General features: G+C 39.4%; 1 protein-coding gene across 1 annotated transcript in view; it reads right to left on the reverse strand.

The window, feature by feature from the left end:
* The window catches only part of zranb3 (zinc finger, RAN-binding domain containing 3), a 320,504-nt gene extending 311,986 nt beyond the window's left edge, over positions 1 to 8,518 (reverse strand). The window contains exon 1 of the mRNA XM_034175776.1: positions 8,453 to 8,518. The gene's annotated coding sequence lies outside the window, so the exon portion shown is untranslated. The remainder of the gene's footprint in view (positions 1 to 8,452) is intronic.
* Positions 8,519 to 20,566: the final 12,048 nt, after the last annotated feature.

Consider the following 20,566-nt stretch of genomic DNA (forward strand, 5'->3'; position numbering starts at 1 on the left):
ACACACACACACACACACGAGGTCTGTTAGAAAAGTATCAGACCTTTTAATTTTTTGCAAAAACCTGATGTATTTGAATCACGTGTGCTTGCATGAACCAACCTTGAACCTTCGTGCGCATGCGTGAACTTTTTCACGCCTGTCGATTGCGTCATTTGCTGGTAAGCAGCCTTTGTGTGTGTAGTGCGCTCTGCGAATTTTCATTGCAAGGAAAATGGCGGAACGACTGGAGCAGTGCAACTGAATCAAATTTTGCCAGAAACTGGGCGACAGCTGGGTGGAAACCATTCGGAAGATTCAGACAGCTTTCGGTGGCTTTTCAGTCGTGTGACTATCCGAGAAATTGTGGAAGAGGTGGGCATCATTTTTCGGAGTCCAGCATGTCCTGTGAGGCTTCAACACGGAGGTGCTTTTGCTCCACCGTCAGAAGCTTCGGCACGAATTTTGCTGCAACTCTTTTCATGGCCAAATCTTCTGTCACAGTGGAATGTGCCGAAAAAGTGCTGATGTCCACCTCCACAATTTCTCGGATAGTCACACGACGATCCCGCATCACCACAGCGTTCACTTTGGAAATGATCTGTTCATTTCAGCATGTTGATGGCCGACCGGAGCGTGGCTCGCTCTCCACCATTGTGCAGACGTTTTTAAACCAGTTGTACCGCTCCTTAATGTGTGTGATGCCCATAGCATCGTCACTGAAAGCCGTCTGAATCTTCCGAATGGTTTCCACCTGGCTGTCGCCCAGTTTCTGGCAAAATTTGATGTGGCGCTGCTCCAGTCGTTCCGCCATTTTCCTTGCAATGAAAATGCGCTGAGCGCACAACACACATCCTCACACAAAGGCTGCTTACCAGCAAATGACGCAATCGACAGGCGTGACAAAGTTCACGCATGCGCACGAAGGTTCAAGGTTGGCTCTCAAGAAACAAACAATAAATAATATGACATGGCACCAAGTCATAAAAACTATCTGATGAGAACAATTATGTGGGAGGTGATCTCCTCATATCAATCACATTTAAAGCACTCCCAAGAAGGCATGGTGGGTTTTTAGAATCAAAAGCTATATTAATATAGAAAGACTTTATTATATATATATATATATATATATATATATATATATATATATATATATAGATAGATAGATAGATAGATAGATAGATAGATAGATAGATAGATAGATAGATAGATAGATAGATAGATAGATAGATAGATAGATAGATAGATAGATAGATAGATAGATAGATAGATAGATAGATAGATAGATAGATAGATAGATAGATAGATAGATAGATAGATAGATAGATAGATAGATAGATAGATAGATAGATAGATAGATAGATAGATAGATAGATAGATAGATAGATAGATAGATAGATAGATAGATAGATAGATAGATAGATAGATAGATAGATAGATAGATAGATAGATAGATAGATAGATAGATAGATAGATAGATAGATAGATAGATAGATAGATAGATAGATAGATAGATAGATAGATAGATAGATAGATAGATAGATAGATAGATAGATAGATAGATAGATAGATAGATAGATAGATAGATAGATAGATAGATAGATAGATAGATAGATAGATAGATAGATAGATAGATAGATAGATAGATAGATAGATAGATAGATAGATAGATAGATAGATAGATAGATAGATAGATAGATAGATAGATAGATAGATAGATAGATAGATAGATAGATAGATAGATAGATAGATAGATAGATAGATAGATAGATAGATAGATAGATAGATAGATAGATAGATAGATAGATAGATAGATAGATAGATAGATAGATAGATAGATAGATAGATAGATAGATAGATAGATAGATAGATAGATAGATAGATAGATAGATAGATAGATAGATAGATAGATAGATAGATAGATAGATAGATAGATAGATAGATAGATAGATAGATAGATAGATAGATAGATAGATAGATAGATAGATAGATAGATAGATAGATAGATAGATAGATAGATAGATAGATAGATAGATAGATAGATAGATAGATAGATAGATAGATAGATAGATAGATAGATAGATAGATAGATAGATAGATAGATAGATAGATAGATAGATAGATAGATAGATAGATAGATAGATAGATAGATAGATAGATAGATAGATAGATAGATAGATAGATAGATAGATAGATAGATAGATAGATAGATAGATAGATAGATAGATAGATAGATAGATAGATAGATAGATAGATAGATAGATAGATAGATAGATAGATAGTCGCAGGTGCAAAAAACCTTCTCACAGCTGCTCCTTTGACCGTGACTGCATCAAAAGGAACAGTTATCACTTAAAAACAAGTCATCAGAACACAACGTCACACTTGTGTAAACCTTGGAATTAATCTGTGCCTCCATTCTTTACGTTAGCAGATACATTCCATTGAAGCTCATGCTGGGACGCTCCTAACACCTACGTCAGCTGTCGGAAACACCCGAGTACTCACGAGTACTTTGTTTTCAGAAGTCTCCATAGCTGTTTGCTGCGAATGACGGATACTTTGAAACCGGTCAGGGAAGTTCACAAAGTAATCCCGGTAGATCATCGGATGGTCACTAACAGCCTAAAGTGTTCTGATTTCAGTGAGACATGTCCTTTAAATTGATGTGTATTCACCGGGTTGCTGCAATACAAAAATACAGCTGTGAAAAAACACAAATAATATACAAGTGTCGTAGTTTCATGAAAATGACTTAATGATACAACAGATATTGTGATCTGGATGGCATATTGATATATACAGTTGAGTGGAAATGTTTGGGCACCCCTGATGATTTACATGATTTTCCTTTATAAGTCACTGGTTGTTTGGATCAGCAATTTCAGTTAAATATGTCATATAGCAGACAAACACAGTGATATTTGAGAAGTGAAATGAAGTTAATAGGATTTACAGAGAGTGTGCAATAATTCTTTAAACAAAATTAGGCAGGTGCATAAATTTGGGCACCCAACAGAAAAAAAATACATCAATAGTTAGTAGATTCTCCTGTTGAAGAAATAACAGCTGGGTCATTCCATTTTAAATCACCAGACCTTCCAGCTTGATGGTCTCAGAAGTACTTAGTTCTTTGATATTTTGTAGTCTGTGGTAGAAGAAGATAATGGCAGTTGGTTTTAGCTCAATATCTCTCTCCGTTCAGATTTTATGGGGGTTTGAAAAAGGGGGCGTGTCAGCGTTAACCATCTATGGCCTGTTTGTGAGCATTTTCAACTGCTTTTATTTCAAAATTAAAACAAGATATATTATGTCCATTGTTTCAGAATATGTTTATTATGTCTCAAATTCTTTGTAGAAAATACCCAAAGCATCATTAACCCCTTGTGGACTGTGCTGTTGCCAAACAAAAAGTGAAATTTGATCGACGTGGTCAGAAAATGAGCCATTTTAGGGGTGTATTTTCTTACACTTCTAAAACAATGTAGGTTCTGGAGTTTCTCTTGCCTATAGAACACATAAACGGCTATCCAAAAATGCATAGAGAACACAAATACTAATCTTGAATTCTGAGCAAAATTAACCCTTACCACCCAACTTGATGGGCGGGGCCCTTTTTGGTCCATTATTTGACCATGTGGGTACCCTTACATGTCCAAAATGAAGGTGTCATTTGAAAGCTCTTGAGTACTACAAAATAAAACCAAAGCAAACATGGAACAAACATCCCTTCATAGAAAACAACAGCATGCTTTTTAAGAAAGAACATGTTTCAGCAGATCTCTGTGATGTACAGCAAATGTACACAAAATGTACACTGATGTTACATTAAATCACACATATGACTTTTTTGAAATATACTGGTGGAACCCATTTATATACTGGTGGAACCTTAAACATGATGAATGTATTATCTTGCTGGACTTTGCAGAGAATTATTCCTTTATAGTGCAGGATGCAGCCAGGGATACCACTGGGACAATTCCCAAGCCACTCTGCATCCCTTCACTGTGTACTACAAAGTGGATAATTCCTTGCAGTGCCTCAGCATTTGTGTAATTAGTGATCACTTAAAACATGACACCATTGCAGTTCACTACTTTCAGACTAAGGTTTTGCCACTGGTGCAGGCTGCAGTTCCCACTGAGATAAACAGAATCTTTTACTTCAGTGATGGTGCTGCTAGCCAATACAAAAATTTCAAGAATTTTTGCAACTTGATTCATCACTATGAAGATTTCGGGAGTGAAGCTTCGTGGCACTTCTTTGCCACTTCACATGGGAAAAGCCCATGTGATGGAATAGGTGGCACTATTAAGCGAGAGGCAGCCCGGCAAAGTCTGCAGGCCACAACTTCAGGCCACATCTTAACACCCCAGCACCTCTTTGAGTGGGCAAGTACAAACATTAAGGGCATTCTGACAATCTTTATTGCAACAGAGGATGTCAAGTCCCATGTAGTAAGTCAAACAAAGCGCTTTGAGGGGGCAAAAACTATACCAGGCACCAGGGATAACCACTGCTTCACTGTCACAGAAAATGGCACCATTCTTGTGAAGAGGGTTTCTGGAGGTGATGTGGGAGGATTTGAATGTGGAATCCCTATGCCAAAGGTCCTTGAACTTAGTGAATGTACCCCTGGTCAATATGTTGCTTGTTTGTATGATGGTCAGCGGTGGATTGCAACCATCTTGGCACAGTCTGAAGAAAATGAGGATGTACAGGTGTCATTCATGCATCCACATGGCCCTGCACCTAACTTTCACTGGCCACGGAAGGAGGACCTCTGCTGGGTGCAGCTGATCCATATTCTGTTGGTTAATGCCCCAAGCACCTCTGCCCTAGGGAGGAATTACACCCTTTCTCCCAATGATTTAGAGAAAATTGCAGCATGGTTCAAAACATTTAAGACAGGCTAACTTAAAATTGCTAGCCTCAGTCATTCTTGGTTTTGTTTCACCCAGAGACATTTTGGTCTAGAAACTGAGATTTTACACAATTTCATGTAAACAATACATGAAATTGTGTAAAATCTCAGTTTTCAATTTCATGTATTGTTTATTTGGCAAGAAAATAGATCAAATAATACATAATATGATAGTAACTGGTGCATAACTATGGTCAAAGGCTTGTAAAAGTGTAGTTATGTTGAGTATTCACCAACTCCTACATGTGTGACTTGACAGATCTCGTATAAGGTCCCACAGCTGACAGTGCGTGTCAGAGCACAAACCAAGCATGAAGTCAAAGGAATTGTCTGTAGACCTCAGATAGGATGTCTTGAGGCACAAATCTGTGGAAGGGTACAGAAACATTTCTGCTACTTTGAAGGTCCCAATGAGCACAGCGGCCTCCATCATCCATAAATGGAAGAAGTTCTGATCCACAAGGACTCTTCCAAGAGCTGGCCACCCATCTAAACTGAGTGATTGGGGGAGAGGGGCTTTAGTCAGGGAGATTTCCAAAAACCCGATGGTCACTCTGCCAGAGCTCCAGCATTCCTCTATGGAGAGAAGAGAACCTTCCAGAAGGACCATCTCTGCAGCAATCGACCAATCAGGCCTGTATGGTAGAGTGACCAGAAGGAAGCCACTCCTTAGTAAAAGGCACATGGCAGCCCACCTGGAGTTTGCCAAAAGGCATCTGAATGACTCTCAGACCATGAAAATTAAAGAGACAAAGATTAAACTCTTTGGTGTGAATGTCAGGTGTCATGTTTGGAGGAAACCAGGTACCATTGCTGCAGTAAAGCACGGTGGTGGCAGCATAACGCTGTGGGGATGTTTTTCAGTGGCAGGAACAGGGAGACTAGTCGGGATTGAGAGAAAGATGAATGCAGCAATGTACAGAGACATCCTGGATGTAAACCTGCTCCAGAGTGCTCTTGAGCTCAGACTGAGGCGATGGTTCATCTTTCAGCAGGACAATGACCCTAAGCACACAGTCAAGATATCAAAGGATTGGCTTCAGGACAAATCTGTGAATGTCCTTGAGTGGCCCAGCCAGAGCCTAGACCTGAATCCGATTGAGCATCTCTGGAGAGATCTGAAAATGGCTATGCACCAATGCTCCCCATCCAACCTGATGAAGCTTGAGAGGGGCTGCAAAGATGAACAGGCAAAACTGCCCAAAGTTAGGTGCGCCAAGCTTTTGGCATCATATTCAAGAAGATTTGAGGCTGTAATTGCTGCCAAAGGTGCATCAATAACATACTGAACAAAGAGTGTGAATACTTATGTACAGGCGATTTCTTTTATTGTTATTATTATAAATTTACAAAAATTAATTAATGTTAAATAATGTTGTCATTATGGTGTGTTGTGAGTAGAATTTTAAGGGAAAAATTACTCCATTTTGGAATAAGACTGCAACATAACAAAACGTGGAAAAAAGTGAAGCACTGTGAATACTTTCTTGATGCACAGTGTATATATGTATGTGATGTGCTATCGACAGATAGAGGAAGCGGCTAACATCAAAAAGATCTACCAGTGGCTAGAAAATACCGGCCTAAAGGACAGCACAGAGGCTCTGATCATGGCAGCAGAAGAAGAAGCCCTAAGCACCAGATCCATAGAGGACTCAGCTGACAAGACCCAAGTTGCAGGCTAAGCAAATGTGCCCCAGAGACAGTCCAGCACATAGTAGCAGGATGCAAGACACAAGCTGGGACAGCGTACACGGATAGGCACAACAAAGTGCTGAGAATCGTATACAGAAACATCTGTGCCACATACGGACTAGAAGTCCCCAAGTCCTGATGAGAGATGCCATCAAAGGTGGTTGAAAACGACAGGGCTAAGGTCCTATGGGACTTCAAATTCCAGGCAGACAAGCAGCTGCTAGCCAACCAACCAGACATAGGAATGGTTGAGAAGGGAAAGAAAACTCCAATTGTAATCGATGTGGTAATCCCAGCTGACAGCAACATCAGAAAGAAAGAGCACGAGAAAACAGAGACGTACCAAGGGCTGAAGGAGTAACTGGAGCAGATGTGGAAGGTAAAGTCCAAAGTGATCCCAGTGGTAATAGGAGCACTAGGAGCTGTAAGTCCCAGACTCCCAAAGAGTGGCTCCACCAGATTTCAGGCACAACATCAGAGGTCTTTGTCCAGAAGAGTGCAGTCCAAGGAACAGCTAAGATACTGCGCCGAACCCTCAAACTCCCAGGCCTCTGGTCAAAGACCTGAGCTTGAGGAACACACATACTACCCACCCCGCGGTGTACATATCTTCACTTATTTATAACTCACATTTTTCACATGGTCTGCTAAGTTAATTACTTACAAGTCATAGATGATTGCTTCTTTTTATCTTTTCTTATCCTCAAACTCTGCTGGAGACTGGCACCCACTCTGCAACCGAGTAGATCCATGTGCTGGATTAGATGATTTCTGTGGTGGACGCAGGATAGACTCCGGTGTAGTAACAGATCCGAGTGGTTTGATGACCACCCCCCCAAGCCCCTTCCCCCGTGACAGTGGACTGGACGCCTGCATGTACTCTCATTATGTTGTTTTCTGTATTGTAACCCTTTTTGGTAGAATGGCCTAAGCAGAGGGTTATCCCTTTGAGTCTGGTCTGCTTGAGGTTTCTTCCTCAAAACCACTGTTGCCTGTGTGCTTACTCTAGGGGTTGGTAAGGTTAGACCATACTCGTGTGAAGCGCCTTGAGGCAGCTTTGTTGTGATTTGGCAGTACAATAAATAAATTGAATTGAAAAAAAAAAAAAAGAATTGAATGGCACCCCTAATCTCGTATGGGTGCAATGGGAAATAATGCGTACATATATATATATATATATATATATATATATATATATATATATACACACACACACACACGGCTATAACTTGTTTTTGTCACCATACCGGAAATATACCGGAATATACCGTAAATCCTACAGAATAAAAGCACCACATGCAGCTTCAAAGCTAAAATAATTAAGTTCTGGTTGTACTATTTGGAATAGTCACACGGGAAGCGTTAGTCTCTTGATATGCGGCATTCGACATTTGTAACTAAGTGAAAAGACAACTGAGGTGGTGAATGATATGTCTTTTTCCCACTGTTTAGATGTTGCTAGGTACATTAGCATTAGCAAAGCTAAGCAGAGGCCGTGCAAGGCGAGTTCTAACATAAAGCACATGCAAAATTACAGCGTTAATGAAGCTGCTAACACATATAACACAAATGGGAGTACACCAAAATAATTTTGTGCATTGCATTACCAGATAAAAAAAAAGCAGGTCATGTTGTAAACGTTGGACTGAACTTACAACGAAAAGTTTCGCGGCAAATGAAAACGTCTACTGGATTTTCTTACATCATGGTGCATCCGCCGTCCAGTTTAGACGGTTTTCGCAACAAAACGTTGCCAAAATTCACATGAGTATGGCCAATTCTCATGCTTTGGACTGAATAACACCCCCACCACCCACACAAAATAATATCAGTAATAATAAGAACAACCTCCACGCGCAGCTGACGCACTCCGACTCTTCCAGCCTGCTGCACACTCCGCAGCTGCAAACATTAGCTGCTGCTTCACCGTCGGTAGATACCGGTCGTGAGCATTGATTGGAAAGCAACTGGTAAGGAAACCTGTCGAATAGTTATCGGTTTGTTTTAAGAAAATACAAGAAAATAAAATAAAAACGGTGGACTTGCAACACGCGTAAACATGTTTCATGCTAGTGGGTGACAACTCTGGGTGCCGGTGTAGCTTAGCTCCTGTGGCACGATCTAAAGCCAAATTCATCTTATCATGTGGCTTCGGTTTTAAATAAGAGTATACACTTAGCAGGCAAATGCTGTTCTCATACAGCAAAATGGTCGGCGATAAGCGAAACTACGTGAGCCAGTAACGTAACCGAATTCAATAACTTTTAGGCCTGCTTTTACTGTTCCTCACCCAGCAGGGTATTGGAAGTGGCAGTGGGTAACTAGCATTACCTGTTAGCTATTTCAGTAATCTCACCGAGTGGTTGTACTGCTTAGTGACAGATTACATCTGCCGAATTTTTCTTAAGAGGGTCGGCTGTTGTATAGTTGCATTGTCTTGCATGTTTTTGTTGTTTTTATCTTGTTCGATTACAGCAAAACAATGAATAGCAACTTTTGCAACGTAGTCTGGTGTCACCGGCTCGTTTGGGATGAACAGGCACAATGCCAGCAAAAATTTAGGAGTTTTTTTATTATTATTAATTTTATATATTTATTTTTACTTTCGGTTTTCCACACTATGGTGTTAAAACGTGGCGTATTTTCTCGCGGTTGCTTGAGGAGCCACGAGGAAGTGTTAGATTGATTACTTAATATTGTGAAATACAAATAAAGGCAGTGTGGCTTGGAAGTGCATCTGTTAGTTTGTGTAAAAGTTTATGTTGTAAATATTGCAAGTCTAACTAATTGTACCTTCCAGTGCTAATGTGTTAATGTCAAGGGGTCACATTATGTGAAATCTATTCTGAGCTGCTTTTGACAGTTTCATACTGTTTTCATATAAACAATCCCCAGGGTCTCACAAGAAGTGATTTTCATAGTTTTCAGCTTCAGTTATCATAAATTTTTGCAGATTAAGGTAAAGAATTTTGCAGCGAAAATGTTAGATGAGATGAAATGTTAGCATGTGAATGCAATGAAGGAATTTTTCAGAGCAGAGGGTCTGAAATGCAACAAAATGTGGAAAGAGGAACTGGTGTCCGTAGTGTATGGGTCAGGGTTTTCTTGACATCCACACTCAGCCGACCAGTCACAAGAGCGAAGCAGACCCAACGTGATGAATGACCAGTGCCCAACTCGACCTCCCCCCAGAAAAGTGTATGTCGAGGACTACAATGGAAATGGATGACTATGTTTACATGCAGCCAATAACCCTTTCAGAACCGGAATATTAGCAATAGCCCGGTTGCGCACAGCCATGTAAACACCCGCAAAAACCCGAATATGCTCATATTCCGCTTTTTAAATACCTGAATAAGACTCCTGGGTTACTCCATTTCTAACCCAAATATCAGGTCATATAAACGCGCATCGGGATATCCCCATAGAAAGGAACATTATTTTGTGTTCTGCGCATGTCCTATCTGCAAGGAATCTTGGTCTTCTGAGTACGGCAACTACTTGTATGTGGCACTCGCAGCCTACCGGACACCACAGAAGCAGACATAAACAGCGCATTGTGTTCTGCGTCCTTATCAGGCGGGCTGGTGTCCGTATCACCGCAATTGCTCTGCCTCCGATGCGTTTACTGAGTCTGCTGGCTCGGTAAACGCCGCAGCGGTCCACTCACACCGCCCCCCTCTCTGCTGTGTGGAGCTGCGCCAACAAGTCCAGAGTCTATGCTCGCTGTTTTGATGCGGAGGCAGCCCGCAAGGATAGATTTCTTGCAGCTGCAGAGCTCGTGGCCATGACTTGGATTCTTTGCGGGTCCCGCATCCGTACCCCCGGAGGCAGTGAGCACGCGCATTGTGTTCTGCGTGTGTCTGTTTATAATCTTCTCGCCCAGAAGAAAAAAAGAGTGTGTTTACACAGGAGAGAAAAGTGAGAAAATGAGAAAAGTGTCTAAAGTTTGTAGTGAGGGGTTTTACACGAAGCAGGATTACACGAAGCAGGATTTGCACGAACGCCAGACCAAATCAAGCACCGGTGGAAGACGTGGGTCCCTGTTTAGATAGCGATATTCCAAATGATACCAATGACCATGTATACAGGAGTAACTCTGTCTGCTTAAGCATGTAAACTGGTTATTCCTAATGATTCAGAAACCGGAATATTGACCTTAACCCGAATATTAACGGCATGTAAACGTAGTCAGTGTTTATGGTTTTTTGTGTTATCTTCAGCAATTTTATATCTTGTATGTATGTATGTATTTTATGTACTTGTATTTTATTGCCAAATAAATCAAATCAAAATATGTTACAATGGACTCATGCCATTCAGGAAGAATGTTTATTTATTTAATAGTGTAGCAGATAACTGAAACAATCCCGCAAATGGTGATAGAAGCAACAAATTTGGGACAAATACTCCTTTGACATTACTCTTTAAAAAAAAAACAATTGACCATTTGAATTTTCAATAGACAGCCATGTAGGGGTCAATTGAAGAATTACACAGGGGTCAAAATTAAAAGATGCTCCAATCATATTGAAAACTACACCACATTATTTATCTGAGCATAAAGATTCCAAAAGGTATAGTTTGTACTGTCTGTGACTGAATGTTGTAATGGGGTAAGTGGGGTAATGGGGTAAAAACGGCAAAAATTGTGACAAAGTTGCTCCAGTGTTGGAAAAACGTGGTGTAAATTATTGGTTAATCTAATAGGATTAATAAATGGAACAGTTTTGACTGTGTTGAATGTTTGGTTTGCAATGTAAAGGTCAAGCAATGTCAATGTTGGATTCTATGACACGTGACATAATACCTGTAACATAATAACTAAGCATGACCCATGGTGCAAACTATTCCTTTTTAAAACCCTATTAACTCGGCCAATAATTTGCATCACTTTTTACCAAAATTAGAGCATCTTTAACTTTTGACCCCTGTACAAACTGCAATTGACCTTTGTCACCATTCTTGCTGTTTTTAGCCCATAACTCCATAACATTCAGTCACAGATGGTCCAAACTATACTTTTTTGGAACCTTTGTGATCAGACAAATAATATCATATAGTTTTCAATATGATTGGAGCTTCTTTTAATTTTGAGCCATGTGTAATTCTTCAATTGACCCCTACCTTGCTGCCAACTGAAAATTCAATTGGACAATCGTTTTTTGTTGTTGTTGTTTTTTTTTGTTTTGTTTTTTTTCCCCCCAAAAGAGTAATGTCTAAGGTGTATTTGTGCTGAATTTCGTGCTTCTATCACCATTTGCACAATTCCTCTGTAAATATTCTTTTATCTGCTGCACTATAATCTCCAGGGGCCCAGAAACATAAAAGAAACATTGATTTGGACTTGCTAGTGAGTCTGTGGACCCCACAGGGTTGATCCACATTTTAAAAAGGATAGACACTGGTACAAACACTCCTTATGCTGTGCTCATGTGATGGCTTTCAGAGGCAGATGGTAAACCGGATGTTGTTTTATCTTTAACAAGGAGCAAAATAGGACAGCAGGAGATGATTAAGTGCAGAGAGTCACCCAGTTTTGATCAAGTAAACTTTGTGTGACATTAGAGAGAGGAATTAATCTGTAACCTCAGAAAACGTTAACTTTTTAAGTTGCCATTAGACCCACGGCTTCCTGTTTTTAATATAATGCTCTGTTGTATCTTTCAGTGAAGTAAATTGGTGTACGTGTTAATAAATGACAGTGCCTCAAGTCATTGGCTGAAAGGGCCTGTAGTTGGTACTTCAGACTAGATGCAGGGTTGTGCTCGTAAACTCAGAGGTATAAAAAATGTGCTCAAAAAGCTGATTGAGAAGTAAAAGATAAACATCTCACCCCAATCTTAAAGGACAGTTAACAAAAAGTGGTCGAAACAAGGATATTCTTTCTGTTTAACAGCCTGATTTTTGCAGTGGAATTTGTTGAATTCTCAGCATTTTGCAAGAGTTGTCGTGTGTGTGTGTGTGTGTGTGTGTGTGTGTGTGTGTGTATATGTATGTGTGTATATATATATATATATATATATATATATATATATATATATATATATATATATATATATATATATATATATATAGCAGGGACTATGACCCAGAGTGTGAAGCGAAGCTTTGCTCATGCACAGTGGTAACTACAAAATCGCTTATTCTGTGGCTCTGCAAGTAAAAAAGTCACATGGTATAAGCAAACTTTAGATGTGAATTGACTTCTTTTTGGCATCTGTGCCTTTGCTTATTGTATGGATTCCTGTTTGCTGTGTGAGACACTCCCAGTGGGTTGGGCTGTTCCCTGCACTTGTATATGCACTTTGGCACTGGGCTTGTACTGCAAAAATGTGGGTGGATTAGACCATCCCAGCCAGCTTCTGTAGGCAATAACTCAAGAGCAATCAATTTTGTCATCATGTAACTTGCCAAATTTAAAAAAGCACATAATGAAGTGATTAGACGGTGGTTAACTTTGATTAACCAGATCAGTTGAAACAGCAACTGTGTTTTGAGTATGTAATGTCCCAAAGATGCGTCTACCACCTACTGGATGGTTAGCGAATGATTTGTTAGAGACAATTAGGAGTAACTGTGCTTGAGCTTGTGTGTAGTTTGTCTGCTACCTGCTTGACACTGGACACAGCCTCCTTTCGACCAAGTGGGCTGGGTTTGTACAGCACAGTATGGTACATTCTGAACAGTTAAGCATGGCTTGGCTTGTGTTTCCACTGCCAGCAGTACCCTTTGTTTGGTAGGTGAAGCATGGTAGACGTTGACGAGCATGTCATCAAGATGAGCAGTGTGTCGTCATATCGTTCCTCCGCAGTGATCACCAGGAGAGTCTGCACCTCCTTGTTTGACCAAACTTGGCTGCTTTTTGCTGACGTTCTTCTTTGTGTAGATATTTAAAATGCTGCGTATATGTTTGTCAGGATTCTGTATAGCGCGTAACCTTTCATGGGGTGAGGATTCCTATGTTGCTATAGGAACACATGAGCCAATTAATGGATGGCAGTGGGTTTGCTCCTCCCTTTTGTTACCATTCCATTATTTTGGTACCCCAAGCGAAGGGTTCCAAAAAGTGATATGGTACGGGCTGCTTATTTTGCTACCCGTCCCTAAATCTGAATGTGGAAGTGCACAAAATAGTATTCCATACCGTGTCATACTGACCCGGACTGCTTGATGGAAACAGGGCTATTGTGTGCCTTGTGTGATGCCCTCTGTCCACCGGCACTTACCTTTACGTGAGTGTCGGACAACAATTTAAGCTATGCCGGCAAGTATGGTGTGCAACCCCAATTCCAATGAAGTTGGGACGTTGTGTAAAATGTAAATAAAAACAGAATACAATGATTTGCAAATCCTCTTCAACCTATATTCAGTTGAATACACCACAAAGACAAGATATTTAATGTTCAAACTGATAAACTTTATTGTTTTTGTGCAAATATTTGCTTATTTTGAAATGGATGCCTGCAACATATTTCAAAAAAGCTGGGACAGTGGTATGTTTACCACTGTGTTATATCACCTTTCCTTCTAACAACACTCAAGCATTTGGGAACTGAGGACACTAATTGTTGAAGCTTTGTAGGTGGAATTCTTTCCCATTCTTGCTTGATGTATGACTTCTGTTGTTCAACAGTCCAGGGTCTCCGTTGTCATATTTTGCGCTTCATAATGCGCCACACATTTTCAATAGGCGACAGGTCTGGACTGCAGGCAGGCCAGTCTAGTATCTGCACTCGTTTACTACAAAGCCATGCTGTTGTAACATGTGCAGAATGTGGCTTGGCATTGTCTTGCAGAAGTAAGCAGGGACGTTCCTGAAAAAGACGTTGCTTGGATGGCAGCATGTGTTGCTCCAAAACCTGGATGTACCTTTCAACATTGATGGTGCTATCACAGATGTGTAAGTTGCCCATGCCATGGGCACTAACACACCCCCATACCATCACAGATGCTGGCTTTTGAACTTTGCACTGGTCTTTTTGCTCTTTTGTCCGGAGGACACAACGTCCATGATTTCCAAAAACAATTTGAAATGTGGACTCATCAGACCACAGTAAACTTTTCCACATTGCTTCTGTCCATTTCAAATGAGCTCGGGCCCAGAAAAGGCGGCAGTGTTTCTGGATGTTGTTGATGTATGGCTTTCACTTTGCATGGTAGAGTTTTAACTTACACTTGTAGATGTAGCGACGAACTGTGTTAACTGACAATGGTTTTCTGAAGTGTTCCCGAGCCCACGCAGTAAGATCCTTTACACAATGATGTCAGTTTTTAATGCAGTGCTGCTTGAGGGATCAAAGGTCACAGGCATTCAATGTGGCTTTCGGCCTTGCTGCTTACATGTGGAAAGTTCTCCAGATTCTCTGAATCTTGTGATTATATTATGGACTGTAGATGATGGAATCCCTAAATTCCTTGTAAGTGAACATTGTGAAACATTGTTCTTAAACTGTTGGACTATTTTTTTTTCATGCAGTTGTTCAGAAAGTGGTGATCCTCGCCCCATCTTTGCTTGTGAACGGCTGAGCCTTTTGGAGATTCTCCTTTAATTCCCAATCATGACACTCGCCTGTTTCCAGTTAACCTGTGGAATGTTCCAAATAGGTGTTCTTTGAGCATTCATCAACTTTCCCAGTCTTTTGTTGCCCCTTCCCAGCTTTTTTGAAATGTGTTGCAGGCATCCATTTCAAAATGAGTAGATATTTGCAGAAAAACAAAAAAGTCTATCAATTTGAACATTAACTATCTTGTCTTTGTGGTGTATTCAATTGAATATAGGTTGAAGAGGATTTGCAAATCGTATTCTGTTTTTATTTACATTTCACACAACGTCCCAACTTCATTGGAATTGGGGTTGTACAACATAACTGGGAAATGAAACTGGAGTTAAAGAATGAATAGACTGTGTGGCACGGAATGATACTAAAAAATGTTGGTGGTACTGCAAGTTATTGATGGCAAACTTGAATCGATGTATCTGAATTTTTCAAAAACCTTTGCAGCACCAATGTTTTGAAACACTGATTTGGAACTTGGTTCCAGCATCTGTATCAATATTAAATGGGACCTCAACACGGCACCAGCTGTTTCAGAACAAGTGTTTTGAAACTTTTTAATTGAATGGCCCTCTGGTGGTGAAACATAATGAGAGACCTGTGAATGAACCTTGGCAGCAATTGGGCCCACTTTTGAACCACTATGGGCCTGTACAAATTATAAAATGATGGCCTGTTCGGGCCACTACAGATTCTATAATATTTATAAATTCAATTTAAAATTCAATTTTGCCTTTTTTTTTTTTATTATTTCTTCATGTCGACAATTCCTTATTAACATAGTCTGCGTCAGAATTAGCTATGGCTAATGATAACAGTTTATCAATATCGATTCCACTTATTGATCCACTTAGTTATCGATAGGATGGGTATTGATAAGATTTTATCAATATATTTTATATTGTAACAATTACATTAGTACTCTAAGGCCATTGGTATTACTTCAAAAGCGTGTAGTACGTGTTATCCACAAGATAAGCTACCTGGAACACACAAATGCACTTTTCTTACAGTCCAAATTATTGAAATTAATTGATTTGGTGGATTTCTGCACAGCTCAACTGCTATACAAAGCCAGTAAAAATTCTTTACCGGCCAACATTCAAGCCCAATTTATAGAAAGGGAAGGTGGCTACAATCTGAGGGGAAATGGTAAACTTATACCAAAAGCTGTAAGAACCACGAGAAGTAGTATGTGTGTTTCAGTGTGTGGAGTGCGATTGTGGAATAGTTTAGAATGGAATTTAAAACAATGCCCAAACATTTACCAATTCAAAGCCAAATACAAAGAAAACATTTTACTACGGTACAGTACACAGTGAAAATTCTTACTATAGTCATTATAGTATTAAGATTATAAAACATTAAATCATTTAGTAACAATAAGTATATCAGAGTTAAGGTATTGTATTGAATATTGAATCTTTACTAAATTATTTAGTATTTGTAGTATATTGATGAGTGATTGAAGAGTAAGCATATTCACGGGTACTGGAATTGTAAGTCCATTCATGAGCTATTGAAATTGTAAGTATATTGATAAGTTATTGAAATTGTCTATTCATGAGTTATTGGAATCGTAAATATATTGAGGTATTGTAAATTAACTGCAGTTGTATTTATTGTTAATTAAGCAACCACTGAAGATATGTGTACCGGGGATTTAAAGTATTTACTTGTTCCCACTCCCTTTCGAACTTTCTTGTTGTCATTTTTTGTTTTGCTGCTTTTTTGATTTTGTTTATTTTTTCATATGAGTGTAGAGGTACAGAGAGTACAAAGAAGCTTTGTTCATTTGATTTGCTTATATTGTGAACTGCCATGATACTGGAATTGACAACTAAGTTTGAAATAAAAAGAAAATTGAAAAAAATCTATCGATGCATTATCAATTCTCCTTATTAATCTGATTCCTTATTGACTCCCTTATTGATACCGCTTGTGAATTTTCTGTGTGCTAAAAGTAGGCTTTACAGGTTTTCTGTGTCAACATTTTAAATTGGTCACTGGATCCTTGATCTCTGGACATAAATAAAACTAAATAAAATCTGTAGTTTTTGTCAAAAGCATTTCCTTTCAGACATTTTGGCATGAATGTCTCTCCATACCTCTGAGCTGAGCCAAGCCGGCTGCTGCATGTCAGCGCAGATGTCTCATTTTGGGAGGAAAAAACGTTTTGATCGATTGCAGTTTGTTTGTATTACAACATTTGGAAAGAGGTGTCATTTGATTTAAACGGTGTTTAGCTTCAAATTTATTAATTCCGACTGGACTCTATCGTTCTAACTTGACTTTGCAGAGAGCCGCGCAGCGTTTGGAGCCGTATGAACAGAACGGAGGACGATTCTCGTTTCTTTCTCGCAACAAGACAGGAGTCCCAGTTAGTGACTTTAATCTGCACAAAAGTGACTCATGATTGACATTCAGGGATGATAGTGGTGAAAAACAAAAAAAAAACTGTAACCCAAAAATTACCCCCCACCACCACCCGCACAAAAATGTTTGAATTCTTGAAGCTCTGAAATCCAATCTGGGACTATTCCAGACAATAAACTGCAGTGAGTGCAGCATCCATTTTGTGAGGAAAAACACAACTTTCTTATTCAAATTGATTCCAGTAGTATTCTGCCCTTACTAGGATGCAGCAGTTTTCTAGCTTGGCAGATAGTTCTGGAGGAATTAACAAATTGAAATTATGGTTTGACTGAAACAAATTGTCATTAAACTTAAATAAAACAGGGATGAAGTAGAGGTGTAAGAGTCACTAGGTGTTAACAGGAAACAGTTATTTATTTATTTATGTTCATTGTTAATTGGTTTTATATTTTCTGTTGTTTTTAATCAGGTTATTTTGTCTCTTTCTCTAAAATTGTATTGTAGCATTATTAGTTATTTATTACTATTATTGTTGTTGCTATTATTATTATATAAACAAATTTTAAAAATATTACAGTTTGTAATACATTTGACTCTTTTATGACAGCAAACAGTGAGCCATTAATTATTATACAGAGAACAAATGCACAAAAAACGTGCTGAGATGCAAACAGCTTAATGCTAACTTTAACATTGAAAATGCCATAGACACGCTAATGCGTCAGCATCGGTCTAGTTTTTAAGTTAGAAAATACATCTATCAACTGTTTCAGAAGACCATAACAAGTCAGTTTAACATAAATAAAGGTAAATATTACTCACAGACATATGCTCTTTGGGGTTTTAGCGGGGAAAAATTAAGATAAAGTGAAATAAAACAAAGAACCATGAAGCAGCGGGTCGGATCAATGCTTCATTGCTTCAAAGAAAAGCAGCGCTGCAGAAAAGGTTGATTACAGACCCTGCAGGGATTCTGTAATCGATGTAAAGACATGATAATTTTCCCGACAAACACCCCCAAAAACAACGGCCGCGCCGAAGGACCGATAAGGGAATCGTTAACCAAAAAGGCTATTGATGTCGGTGGATCGAATCATTTCTTAACGATACCCGAAAAGAACCGGTTCTCGATGCCCAACCTTAGTTATCGATTCCCTTATCAATACCTCTTGTGAATTTTCTGTGTACTAAAAATAGGCTTTACAGGTTTTCTATGTCAACAATATTTTATTGAGTCTTAAAGTAAATAAACATGAAACTGGTCACTGGAACTTTGATCTTTGGACAGAAATAAAATCTGGATATGTTGGATCCTAGATCTCTGGACATGAATAAAAATAAACAAAATCTGTAATTTTTGTCAAAAGCATTTCCTTTCAGATATTAATGAGACAAATTTAACTCTGTAGCCTCTGAGCTGAGCTCTTGCATTGACATCTTTAAATGGCTTTGAGAGAGGTTAATGAAGAAATTGTGGACCTGCCGCTTCTGAAAAGCAGAGAAGCAGCGGGTCTGCAGTCAACAGAGAAATGATCATTTTTCCCAATAAACGCCCTCAAAAACAACGTCCGCTCCAGCGTAATGTGAACTGAAGGACTGATAAGTGAACCGTTAAGCAAAAAGGCTATTGATGTCGGTGGATCAGATAATTTTGTAATGATTATTAACAAGAACCAGTTTTCGATACCCAACCCTCGTCGGAATCCATTAATGCTCCACACCCAAACAGTTGGTCCGTTACCGATCTTTGTCAATCTATATGAGCATCTTTAAATTCTTGGCACAGGAAGCAGCAGGAAATGAAGATGATGCAAACAGAACACTTTGAATGAATGAAACTCTATGTTTAAATTACATCCACCCAAACCTGGACAACAGCCAGGAACAAGGTCAGTTCCAACTTAAAAATTCATTCACAACACTTAAACGGTAAGCAAAATATAAATTAGTAAGTACATGGAAGGTTAGTTCCAACTTAAAAAAAAAAAATAAATAAAAAAAATCATGAAAATTTGAAACAGAAATAACAGGTTAAAGAGTAACAATTTAACTCTTTTAATGTTATTTTGCACAAGTGTTACTGACATGCTCAACAATAGATAACATGTAAATAAGTAACGCAAAAAGTTATGTACAAAGTAAGTTCAAACAAAAACTGTAATGCAAAAAAAGTTGTAAACTAATGGCAAGTTTTTGCAGTCTTAGTGTTTATTAGAACCCTGTCACAAATAGCATGAATGAGGCCGAATGGCGTCAGAATGACGACTCGGCCCACATCCGAAAAGTGTTGAGGTGCAGTCCGAAAATGTCGGACAGCAGTCTGAGGAGTCTACATGGGGGGCCCATTCGCATGGCTGCTTTGAATGTTTTGCACATGTGCAAAACACTCATGGAACATCCATCAAACGGCAGTCTGTGTACAGTCTGAGCGCAATCCCACTGCAATCTACATATTTGTATGGTGTCATAACAGCAGTCGGAACAATCTGATCGCGGTCAGGGGAACCCCGATATGGATTGGGCACGTCAGATCCTGCTGGCATGTCCCGCTTGTGCCACATACATACACCTCCACTGGATACCGTTTAGGGAGTGCAAAGGACATGTTGATATGCAATATGTATGTGGCACACATCCATCTTGTGCAGTGGATGTGAACATTGCACAATCAAACTAAGAGTTCAGGGTTTGTCACTGCAAGTCCATGCAACATTGTGCGTCAGAGGCTTGGTGCAGCGGCTGCAACGCAGCTGAATGGGATGTCACCCCATAATACACAGATTATGACATATTTACCATCTAACTCTGTTGGAGGAATGACTGTGGAACTGTTTCATCGGCCCATGACACCATAAATATACATGTGAACTTGCCTCCGGTACAGCTTCAGATGCTTTTTCACAGCGCAAGGCAGACAACAGCCAGGGAAGCCCCTCTCGCCCCAGCTGCCCCATTTGCTGACAACACCGACTCAAAAATGCCCCGTCTATCACGGCATAGAGTTTTGGTTGCACCAGTAACTACTCAA

The sequence above is a fragment of the Thalassophryne amazonica genome, chromosome 1, assembly GCF_902500255.1.
Source record: "Thalassophryne amazonica chromosome 1, fThaAma1.1, whole genome shotgun sequence".
In the NCBI taxonomy this organism is placed as follows: Eukaryota; Metazoa; Chordata; class Actinopteri; order Batrachoidiformes; family Batrachoididae; genus Thalassophryne; species Thalassophryne amazonica.